The 11,021-nt window shown below is 42.8% G+C and overlaps 1 long non-coding RNA gene across 1 annotated transcript; it reads left to right on the top strand.

Annotated features, from left to right (window-relative positions):
- The first annotated feature begins 225 nt into the window (after positions 1–225).
- LOC139077012 (uncharacterized) lies at positions 226–10,508 on the top strand. Its single transcript, XR_011529125.1, has 3 exons — positions 226–458; positions 7,990–8,114; positions 10,277–10,508. It is a non-coding gene; the product is annotated as an uncharacterized lncRNA (long non-coding RNA).
- Positions 10,509–11,021: the final 513 nt, after the last annotated feature.

Here is an 11,021-nt window from a genome sequence, read left to right as displayed (position 1 = left end):
GGCTGGAGGAGACTGCGAGAAGGAGTCCGAGGGAGGGCTAGGAGTCGAGAATGCCGGCTGTCAGGGCTCCTCCACCAGCCCAACAGCACTTTTAACAGATTTTCCTTATTTGTCAGTGAAGGGGATTTCAGATCATTCAAGATGGACTCAAGTGGTTGCTAAGGCAACAGTGTTACCGTCGTCACTGCCATGGAAACCTTTTGTGTGGCATAATATAAATATTTTCTTTTAAGAATGAGACAGGGAGTTGAGTGGGTGACAAGTTATTTTCTTTCTAATGCTTATGGGCTGTGACTAGAGCCTGCAATGGATGAGGACGGAGAGGACCAAATTAGCTCAGATTCTATATAGTTTACAGAACAGGCTGCTTTTATTTGTTTTTAGATATGAGCCAAAAAAATTAGAGGGAGGGGCAAAAATATCAATGAAAATAATCCATAGTTCTGAAGTGGAGAGAGGTAAGAATTTCCCATTTTCTCTTGTTTTTCTCAGGAATGGTCTGTAAGAACAGATCCTTGGAAGAAGTGGTGAAGGCATTTTGAAGAGTTTCCAAAGCCACCTCTTCCTCCTCAAACCTTCTCCAGTAGAGGAGGAAGCTTTAAGCAAGCACACGAGTGCCGGAGACTCCTGGGGAGGAGTCGTTCAAGTAGTGGCTACTTAGTGGCCAGGGAGAAGGCAGTTTTTAGCTTCACGTGCTGTTTCAGAAGTTAGAGCCACAAAAGTACTTTTTACGTTTGCTACCTTGGGCATGTCCCCACGTTCACAAGGTATTGCAGCCACGCCATCGCTGCACTCAGCTTCCGCAGCAGAAACACCTGTCTCCTGGGTGGGGAGACAGGACCAGATGATCTCCAAGGTACCTTCCAATGCGAGATTCTAGGATTCCCTGATTCCCTCTCTCAAGAGTTTATCATTCTAAGGGGCAGTGGTTCTGTATTCAAAGATGCTCTGATTTTGTTATTCTAAGAGCCTGTTATTTTAGTTGAGTGGCAAAATGAGCCCCGAGGGCAGCAGGTGGGCGGGTTGGAGGAGCTGGTCTCTGCGCTGCCGCTGCACTGGTCTCTGCATCATCCCTCCCAGGCCCTGGAACGCTGATGTCAAGGCCTCCGCCTGGCTCTCCTCCAGGTGGTTTCTGTTGTGGGAGTTTTGCTGGCTTAAGCAACTGGTGGGGGAGCTTATGATGAAACAGGCTCACAGAAGGCACAGCCAGGCTGCAGCGATGACTGGGCCCGAAAGCAGCCAGCACCATCACTCTTGAAAGCTTGCTGGCTGGCCTGCGTTTCTTTTCCATGGACTGGTGGGAGGAGAATAATAGTGGTTCTCTAATCAAGGAGCATTTGTGGAAGGGCCTGGCCCTGTAGCCTGACCTTTAGCTCCCCTCCAAAGAAGAGCAGACGGGGAGCGTGGCTTTGCATGGAAGCTCACTGTGTAACAAGATGAAGAAATTGGCCTGGGAGACTGAGAAGGATAGAAGTGTCATTCCGGTTTATCTCCAACTCCTGGGGGCTGTGTCTGGGAACGCTCTCAACTGTGTGATACTGACCAGGGGCTTTAACCTTCTCAGCTCTGGTTTCCTCTTCTGCAGTGGGGGGATAGCACGGTCGATGGAGCAGACAACAACCAAATCTGTGAAATGATCTCAGGTTTAGAAATGGGGTATGTATACTTATTAAACAATTCTCAGAATGCCGAGGCACCCTCCTTATAACAAGGGAGAGGGAGCATTTGAATATAGAAAAGGAATACCACCTCCTTCATCACAGAGTGAAATAAAGGAAGATGTTTGCTCCAGAAAAGGGTTGGTTACTATTTTTTTTTTAAAAGAAATCATCAGGTTAGATTCATGGATGATGGAATCTTGGCAAGATTTTTTTTTTTCCTCTCTGTGAAAACAGTTTTATTGCTGTTTTGGTTTATATAATTAATACACGCTCTTTGGAATAATTTGAAAAACATATAGAAGGGTAAAAAAGAATTTAAGGGGCCAGCCCAGTGGTGTAGCGGTTGAGTTCCCACGCTCTGCTACAGTGGCCCGGGGTTTGTGAGTTTGGATCCCGGGCACGGACCTATACACCACTCATCAAGCCATGCTGTGGCAGCATCCTACATACAAACTAGAGGAAGGTTGGCACAGATGATAGCTCAGGGACAATCTTCCTCTCCGAAAAAAAAAAAAGAACTTAAAAAATCACTTAAAATCCCACTACCCTGAGACGATCCTATTAACAATTTGTTGACAGTATTTTGCATATACATAAATATTGTATATACACACACACATGCACCATTTGACATAAATGAGACCATTTCATGCATACTCTTTTTATTTGGAGAGGCTTTTTTTTATGCGGTCTTTTGCTGTCTGACCTCCCTGCTTCCTTTCTGCCTGCCTCTTCGCCTGCATCAACCCTCCTTCGCATTCCAGGTAACCTGTGATGAGCACCTTGTGTACCAGGCTCCAAGCTAGAAGCCAGGGAGTCAGAGGAAATACATGAAAAAGTGTATTCTAGAAAACTCTTCAAGTCCCCTATCCAGATCCAACTCCTTCTTTTATTAGTTTAGTCCCTGGTGATTTGTTGGTTTTTGTTTATTTATTTTCCCTTTGTCTGGATTTTAATTGTGTGTGTTTTTTGGCCACTTGGGAAAATGTCATCAAATAGATGATCATTATATCCCCATGGACTCTGGCTTCTGTTTCTACCAGACAGATTCTAAGGAGAAGGACTGTTGGGTGAAAGTATGTGGATTTTTTATTTTAAAAGATAGAGGGAAGTTGATCTCCGAAAGGGTTACTCTCACATCTCTACTTAGAATGAAAGGAGGCATTTGTAGGGAGCCTCGCCCCAACTTTCTCATAAGCAGTAGTTTTTCTTCTCTTCTACTTTTTGTCATTCTGGTGGAGCTAAAGTGATATCACATAACTTGTAAATGTTGCATTTCTCTGATTTTTAGGGGTGCTGGGCATATTTTCTTATGTTTTATTGACCGCTTTGATTCATAGATTTTGCCTTTTCTTCTCTATACTTTTTTTTTAACTTTTTAATTTGAAATTGCTTCAAACTTACAGAAGATAGTCACATGATATCATTCGGGATGTCAACCTGATCACTTGGCGAAGGTGGTGTCTGCCAGATTTCTCCACTCAAAGTTACTGTTTTCACCCAAGTTAAGGGTTTCTTTTGACCTCAGCTGAGCCACAGTGCCTGACTCTCAAGTCAAATCTAAGTATTGCAGCCGACACATGAGAAACCCCTGCCAGTTGCAGACAAACGCCAGTCATGGACAGGCAATGATCTTGCAAAGTCACTAGCTGCTATGCTCACTCTTATAATAAGAATAATTGCTGACACTTTTTGAGTGCTTACTATGTCCTATAGGAGCCAATGGTGTCTTTTTGTTGCTGTTGTTTGTTGATTTCAAGCAAGTCTGTCTCAATCCCTAGCAGTGTTCTTTTTATCAAAAATTAATTTTTTTTAATCAAAGTAACACGTGTTCATAACTTGAAAGTTAAATGATACTAAAAGGCTCATTTGGCAGCACCAATCCCTTACCCATTCTTTGCAACCCTTGCATCCTCCAGTCCTGCTCACTAGAGGTAACTACCCACAACTCTTTTAGCTAGCTCTTCTAGAATTTACCTCCAATTCTTCTCTAATTCTTAATCTCTCTAATTTTAGTCATTTCCTAACATGGTAGGTAAGGAGCTGGCTCTCATATACCAACGTTCCTTCCCATTATCTCTCCCCCATCTCCCAAACATAGTTACATTATAATGTTTGAGTAAATCGACACTCTATATATTTCATCATTTTGGTTATGTGAATATTTTTCACTGTGGAGCCAAGTGGTGAGTTAGATTATGCTTTCCTTGTCGTGTGGCCCTTGGTTTTTCCTGGAGTTTGTTTTACATTTCTCTATTTTTCTACAATCTACTTTTTCCTCAAATGTTGCATCATTCTTGACTAATTCCAATCAATTAAATTTTCCATATGCTTGACCACATCAGTTCCATTTATTTTTTCCTAGAGACGCCCCTGTTCTAGGATTGGTCCTTTCTCATAGCACCATGTTCTGATTTTATGATGCAATATCCTTTTTTACGCTCCCTGTAGTATCTGTTTCCTCCAATTTCCCTTAGTTTTTGAAGGATTTTGTCTCTCTCATGTTGAAAGTGTTCCTCACATGTCGTATCCTTGGCTGTCTATTCCCTTTAAAAGTGAAGCACTAAAAAGCTACTGGAAGCTCCAGGGTATGTGGATAGAGCCTGTGAATGATTGGCTTTTCTTTAGGATTTTCAAGCACTGAGCTGGAATGTTTACAAGGGTAGATGCAAATATCAGTTTTCTGGCTCTGTGGCATGAGGAAGGGACCTGGAATCCCAACACAGTATATGCAGACTTTCAAACAAGGATTCTTGTTTTCCGACCAGAGCCTCAGCCCTTTTTCTCAGTAGAACCTCCAAACCCTGAGTCTATCAGGAGTCTGCGGGTTCTCCTTAATGCCAGAATTTTCTACAACAAACCCTTGACTTATAATTTTGTCCTCTCTGCTAAGTCAGTGACCGCTTTTTCATCTGCTTTCCATTCTCCAAAAATTCATTTAAATGTCTTCTCTGCTGTTGCTCTCCTGTTCTGTATGTCCTTGTGTCCATTTTTTTCCCCCTTTGCTATCATTTTGGCAAAATTTTAGTGGGGCAAAGAAATGAACACCTGTGGCCAATCAGCTTTTTAAAACTGAAACTCATCACATGAATTCTAAAGACATTAAGCCTCCAAAAAGAAAGCAATTAGGGACTTAATTCCTTTCTCCCAGAAACCTCCTTGCCACCCACGCAAATTTGCCTACTTACTTCCAGGGAAATAATTTCTCTAGACCAAAAGCTATGAGTGGGTAGACTTTAGCAACTAAAAGACATATCCTGTTATGTTGACAAATGGAAGGGAAGAGGAGGGCAAAACGGGGAGAAAACCAAATGTTGGAAGGCCTTGAAAGGAAGGGAGCCAAGGAAGTAACGAGAGATTACAAAGACTAGAGGAGACGAGAGGAATGAAGAGTTCAGTACCACCTTTATTCCTTAAGTCTCTTCTGCTTTCCATTCTTAATATCCTTGTCTTAATTTACACTTATAATTCCTTATACCCAGACTGTTACAATGGTATCCCAACAGATGGCCTTCCTTTCGCTCTTGGCTCTCATAAATCCATCTTTGGTTATGTCACTCTCTGTGTCTAATCCTTTTTTGGCTCCCCAGTGCCCTCAGGATGAGGTCTAAGTTGCTCCCATGACATACTTGGTCCGTGTTTGCCTCTCCAGCCCCATCTTTTCCTACTTCTTGCCACGAACTCCTGCCATGAATTCTGCTCATGTTTTCCCTTCAGCCTGCAATGTTCCCTGCCTGGTTAATGCCTGCTCATTCTCTAAGACACTCAGTCATTGCTCACCGTCAGGAAGTCCCACCCCCACCTCACTCCCTTGGCTAGGTGCTCCTCATTGGGCTCTCATAACAACCAGTGTCTCTATATCCTCACTCATCTCTGTGTGTGTGCATGCGCACGTGTGTGTGTGTGTGTTTAAATGGTTATCTGTTTACTATGTGCTCCCTAGCCTGTGGAGTATTCAAGGAAAAAAACTGTGTTGGTCTTTGAATCTCTATCACTTAACAAAGTACCCTTCACATAGTAGGCAAAATATTGAATAAATGAATGAGTGAATGAGTGAACAAATTTCAGGAGTCATCTGGATGGGGCACCTAAAAAAGTTTTCAATCAGGGGGCTTGTCTACAGGTGAGACAACCTGGGTCAGTGCCCGTACAGTCAACCATGAAGGACCTTGCTGAGTAGTACAAAACAAGATATTGTCATATCTTATTTCACAACAAATTTCTGATGGGACAAAGACTTAACTTAAAAGAGAGAAAGGGCCATAAAAGTACTAGAAGAAACTATGTGAGAATTTTGTATATAGAAAATGTTTTTCTAACCATGAAATAATATCTAGAAAACTTGAAATTCTGATGGTTCATCTGTATACTCTTTTTAACTGCATGAAAACAATGCTATAAATAAAGTCAAAAGACTAACTGGGAAAACTGTTTGTAGCAGGCGTAACAAAGGGCTAATTTGCTTGTTACCTAGAGTCACTCCAATGATGACACAATCCAATAGAAAAATGGGCAAAGGGCGTGAACAGAGAGTTCACATAAAAGGAAACATAAAAGACATTAGAAAGATGCTCAACTTTATCTATAATGAGAAAAATATAGATGAAATATTTGGAGATCCCATCTTCGCTTAGATTGGCAAAGATCAAGCTGGTTTGGCAAGGATGTGGTGAAACAAGCAGTTTTACATATTGTTGGTAGGGATGTAAATGAATACAACATTTCTGGAAGACAATTTGCTGATATCTATTAAAATTGAAAATGTACGTACTTTCGATCTGGCCTTTGCACCTCTAGGTACACCTTACATCTAGGAGTATAAATTTAGATGCATCAGGATATCTATTGCATTCATTAACAAATATTGAGTGCATGGTATGTACAAAGCACTGTGTTAAATGCTAGGGATATAGTGATGGGCAAAATGACAAGGCTCCTGCTCTCAGGCAATTTGCAATGTACTGGGGCACAGAGGCATCAGTCAAATAGCTGGATTACCTAGGCGACGGATACGAGGGCCTACGAGATATACCTAAAAGGAAACTGACAGGAATCCTGGAAGGTTCCCCTACATAGGAAATATTGCCACTGTGAGCTGCATTCAGAGGGTTCAAGTTTGGAGAGATCAAGTTCAATTGTCTATGGTGGCAGTTTGACATAACACGAGAGATTCAAGTAACACTCGTTCTTATTCTATACATCCTAGATAGAATAAGGTCTATCCTTACTCTAGAAGGTAGAATAGTCTATTCTTTTCCACCTTTTGTACCTTGTCAAAGACTAATGCAATTTAAAGAAGGAGGGAAGGAAGAAAGGGCATTTAGCTTCTTTGAGCTTCAATTTCATTATCTGTAAAACGGGGATGATAACATCCTGTAGGATTACTGTGAGAGTTAAATAAAATAACAAGTGGGTCCCCAGCAAGGAAGAGCAGTGAAAGAAGACTGACTTGTTCACCCAAAGCATTTGACGCAGGATAACTGATTAAGAACTAAGAACTCATCCTGCCCTTTGACAAAACCACATTTAAAGTATTCCACGCAGAGGAGAACTTTTCCTTCTTCTGCGATCTCAGGAGGAAAAGCACACAGCGTTTTTTGATAAACCCACCCACAGTTAAAAAGTAAACTAATTCTCAGTGTGTTAGAATAATCAGATCTTACAGCTAAAAGCCTAGAAAATAATAGAACACAGGGAGCAAATCTAGGAACTTGCCTGAGGTGCCCCCATTGGTGAATGGGGGCATTCTTTCTCCATTATTGTCTGTTTTCCTCATGGTTAGCCTAAATCTTTCTGGCTGACATTTTTTCCTTTGTTAAGAATATTCCTGTGACCTTCCATATATGCCTAGGCATTGGAGGGGGCTGGGGGCTGGAATAAAATCAATATAATACATGCATTCTGCCTTCGAAGGCTTTAAAATTATAGGTGCAAGAGGCAGACAAGGGGACAATTAGTAATCAGTTGAGCACAGTGGGTAATAAAGTGCTTTCTTGAGTGGCATGGGAAAATCTTTGAATAAAAGTTACCCATTGACCTTCTCTAGACAGAAAGACAATGCCTCATTGTCATTTCAGGTGTTATTTGGCTTCTTATGTCAAGGTCAGAGTATTTCCCTGAAATGCTCTCAGACAAATTTCTAAAATACCAGGCCACATCACAGAGGCCCTCAGGGCAAGCTCTGGGCATGTTTAGGGCATAATACAGTGTCTAGAACACAGCAAGTTTTCAATCAGTGCTTTGTGGTTTGTGATTGGTTGGGTTTAACGCCTTTCAGAATTTGCCTTCTTTGGTAGTAATCAAGGTCTATTTTATATTTATAATCTAGTTTCTAAATGTTTCCAAGTCAAAATTACACTACAGCCCAGACAGCTTTCAATTCACAATCTCTTCGTTGAATGACAGGAGAGAAGGATAGGAGGATAGGAGGAGAGAGCTGCTCAAAGGCTGCAGGTAAGAGGGAGAGGGCTTGGGGACAGAGAGGTTCTCAGTGGTAATTTGTCTCACTGGTTCACGCCTATGGTTGAAAAATGCTACTTTGGGGTGTACACTGGAATCACCTGGAAAACTTCTTAAAAATGTTGATTCCTAGGTCTCAACCCAGATCAATTAAACCAAAATCTCCAGGTGTAAGTCCCAGGTGTCAACATTTTTTAAAGCTCCCCAAGTAATTCTAATATGCAGTCTGGGTTGAAACCCACTGGCCATGGCCTTCACTTTCCATCCATTCATTCAGCAAATAGTTATTGAGTGTCTGCTACATGCCAGGCATTTCTCTAGGTGCTAGGGCCTGAGCACTGAACTGAGCAGACAAAGGTCCCAGCCTTCATGATGGAACTTGCCTTCTTACGCTGCACCCACAGGTGCTTGGAGTGCCTCACAGGATTTAGGGGATGGGCTTTAGAAACAAACAGACCCCCTTCTAATCCATAGTAGGGGGCAGGTGGGGCCCTTGGGCATATGTCAGACACTCCGTGTCTCTTTTAGTGTTTGCATATGGAAAATAAGGATCATCATACCTACTTCACAAGGTAGCCAGGAGCTTGAAGCGAGATGATGGATGTGAATGGACCAGCTGGAGGAGGGCAGGGGGAGGGGGCCAGGCACATGGTAGATGTTGAGTAAATTGTGCTTCTTATTACATGAAAGAGGGAAGTAATCAGGGCTTGGGGAACTGTTCCAGTGGAAAGCTACTCAATCAGATTTTAAATATATTCTCTGAAAAATTGCTCAGGAAGGAAAAAAAGAGATTTTTTTGAGCAAAGTGCAGGGGGAGAAGGAGAAAATAAATGTAATAAGTGCCTCTCTCCTGCCAACTGGTTGGTTTTGGAAACTTTGCACCTTAAGGTAGGTGGTTTCACACGCTGTGAGGGCCTGGCTGGAGCAGCAGGTGAGAGAACCACAGGGCGTGGGTCCACTAACAACAAATGGTTCGGATTTCTGATGAGGCTGGAGAGGAGGAGGGGTGACAAGGCCAAGGAGAGCTCCATAGGGATGCTTTAACTCAGCTTTTCTCTTGAGGATCAAAGCATCATAAGGCTTGGGAGGCATCTTAGAGATCATATATCCCAACCCTACGTGTGGAGGACATATCTGCCTGGAGGACAGAGGGGACTTCTCAGGTCCCACAGCCAGCTGTACAAAGTCTGAGATCAAGGAGCCCCAGGGCTCCCGAAGGCTCTTTCTCCTCAGATGGGGAGAAACAGACCTGGAGGAAAATGTTAATTCCACAAAGCAGGCCCAGCCCTGTGACCTGCCTTCACCTGATCTCATCGAGCTGATTTGTTCCGGCTCCTCCTTGGGGGGTGAAGCGGGTGCTGCCTTGAGGGAGGGTCAGCCCTGATGAGTGAGCTGGGCCGGGTCTCCTTCCACAGCCTGCTGCCCTGGATCTCCAGATGCCTGTGGGAGGTACCGCCCCTCCAACCCAACCCGGCAAAATGGAAAAGTTCCCTAGACTTTTCAGAGGTGGCCCTTCGCCTGCTGTTAGGAGGCTGCCTCACTTAGAACCTCCTCTTAGCAAAAATTTACAAGGACATCCTCCTCCCTTCCATCTTAAAGATGAAGACAAGAGCCTCTGAGGCGTGTGATACCTCTAGGAGACTCAGAACGTGACTTGGTAATGGGGTCTGCTTCATACCTGTCTGCCCCCAGACAGCCTGTCAGCAAAGTGGGCTACCTCACTCCACACCATTTATTCCATTCCATTCCATTCCATGAGCACTTACTGTGACAGGTGCTGGTGGAAGAGATAAATTAGAAATGGTCCCTGTTCTCAAGAATCATAATTTAACCAGGATGACATACACATAAGATAAACCTAGTTGTATAACGTTCACAGAGAGTAGTTTTCTCTTCTGACCTGCCAGTCCTTCATCTGGTTCTCTATGTCTCAAACAACAGCCTCTCCCAACCTGGGGATTCTGTAGAGACCCCTGTAATGATATCTTGGTTTAATACCCTGGGATCCACGTGAAACATGCAAAATGGTGAGCAGATTGTACACCAAACCTGCTGTGGTTGTTCCACATTGAGTTTTATTTATTTTTAATTCAAGCCAATCTTTAAAAATTTGAAAGTTTCCTATAAAAATATTGATCTCTAGCTTCTCTTGAAAGCTATGGAACTCTGGCAACTTTGGGCCCTTGTTGGCAACAATGGACTAGAGCTGAAAGCAAATGCCCCCTCGATGAAGAAACCAGCTCATCCACAAACCACAGCGCAGCACGTCAGGAGTGCAAGAGAGGAAGTTAGGCTCACCAAGTTGCGAGGTCCTTAACAGCTGACAGGGCGAACCCTGTGATCCTTCTCAAATATATGTTGTGAGTAGTCATTTCATGCCCTTTTAAAGTGTGCTGGCCTTTCATTCTAAGATCTTTCTTCCCTTTCCCTACCTGAGTGTCAGGAGGCCATCCCTCCCTTAAAGATAATCAGGTAATTCTTAGAGGGATCATGATTTGTACTTGTTTATAAAATAAAACCTGTAATTTTGATGTATTATGGAAGTGGGCTATAGTGGCTGTCCAGCTACTGTCTGGTGAATCCATCCTCCATCCTTCCTGCAATCATATTCTTGATACACAATAAGGACTTATTCTGCGTTTTGAATCTATGGGCTTATATTCCATAACATCCTTTTGACAAGACATGGACTTTTTGATTTGACGTAACCCCTACCACTGTTTATTGCCCCCTCAACACTGGGGCTGAATATTGGTTTCCTTTTATTATCATCTTCGTATTGCTAAACAATTGTAAACACTATTTTTTGTGATAGTGAAATATTTTTTTTAACTCATATTCTCATGTCTCCCTAAAGGCGGTAAAAATGAAAGCTAGACTGAGAACATAGGACATATTTCT

Source organism: Equus przewalskii, chromosome 18 (genome assembly GCF_037783145.1).
Source record: "Equus przewalskii isolate Varuska chromosome 18, EquPr2, whole genome shotgun sequence".
NCBI classification, from domain to species: domain Eukaryota; kingdom Metazoa; phylum Chordata; class Mammalia; order Perissodactyla; family Equidae; genus Equus; species Equus przewalskii.
The sequence above is the reverse complement of the archived record's forward strand: the minus strand, read 5'-3'. Positions and strand labels throughout refer to the sequence as shown.